Genomic DNA, 1044 nt, shown 5'->3' on the forward strand with positions numbered 1-1044 from the left:
TGCAAGCTGGGCTGGAGAGACTCTCCCACAACTGCTCCCCTCCTGGCCAGGGGGACCTCTCCTGGCTGCCACTGGAATCAGAGAATCAGGGCCACTTAACAGGCTATCTGGCATTAACATCCCTGATCCCACGAGCCTAAGCTGGTTGCAAATCTGCTTTCAAGACAAACTTAATCACATTCATAAACCAAGGTTTGTCAGTGAAGAGCCCATTTAAAACAAATGTAAGAACAAATTTAACAAATTGTAAGAAGGTTGCCATCTACAGTATGTCTTCCTACATTACACCTGTGAGCACATTTCAGAAATATTTCACTGACTTTGAGCTCTCTTGAAAAGTGCTGTCTAATTGCAAGTCTTTTTTTTCTATGTATTCCACGCCAAATCAAAATCCCAGGTAGTGCCAGTGAGCATATTGTGTAAGCTCAGGTCTACAAGCAAGTAATCCAGGAAAAAACGTAGATTGGATAATATAGAGTTCAATTTTGAGTGCTATAATAATAATTGAGTTCAATAATAATCCACTAAACCTCATGAAAATCAACAGGTCCTTCAAATTATTATACAGGTAGATTTACAACTGTTGACACACTCGCCCTTCACTTAAAGTGTCAAAAGTGATGTTTTAAAATGGAGAAACGGTAATTAGTTCATACCATGTTGGCACAGTGGTTAACAATGCTGCCTCATAGCTCCAGGGAACCGGATGTAACTCCAGCCTTGGGTGACTGTGTGGAGATTGCACGTTGTCTGTGTGGGTTTCCCCCAGGTGCTCTGATTTCCTCTCACAGTCTAAAGGTGTGCAGATTAGATGGATTGGCCATAGTAAATTGCCCCTTAGTGTCCCAAAATGTGTGAGTTAGATGTATTAGCCATGGTAAATGTGTGGGGGTTACAGGGATAGGACAGTGGGGAGGGCCTGAGTAAAATAATCCGTCAGAGAGTCGGTGCAGACTTGATGGGCCGAATGGCCTCTTCTGCACTATAGGGATACTGTTCTAGCTTCTTTTGCCCTGGAAAGTGGTAAATGGCTGAAACTTTCTA

This window comes from Mustelus asterias, chromosome 25 (genome assembly GCF_964213995.1).
Source record: "Mustelus asterias chromosome 25, sMusAst1.hap1.1, whole genome shotgun sequence".
Classification (NCBI taxonomy): domain Eukaryota; kingdom Metazoa; phylum Chordata; class Chondrichthyes; order Carcharhiniformes; family Triakidae; genus Mustelus; species Mustelus asterias.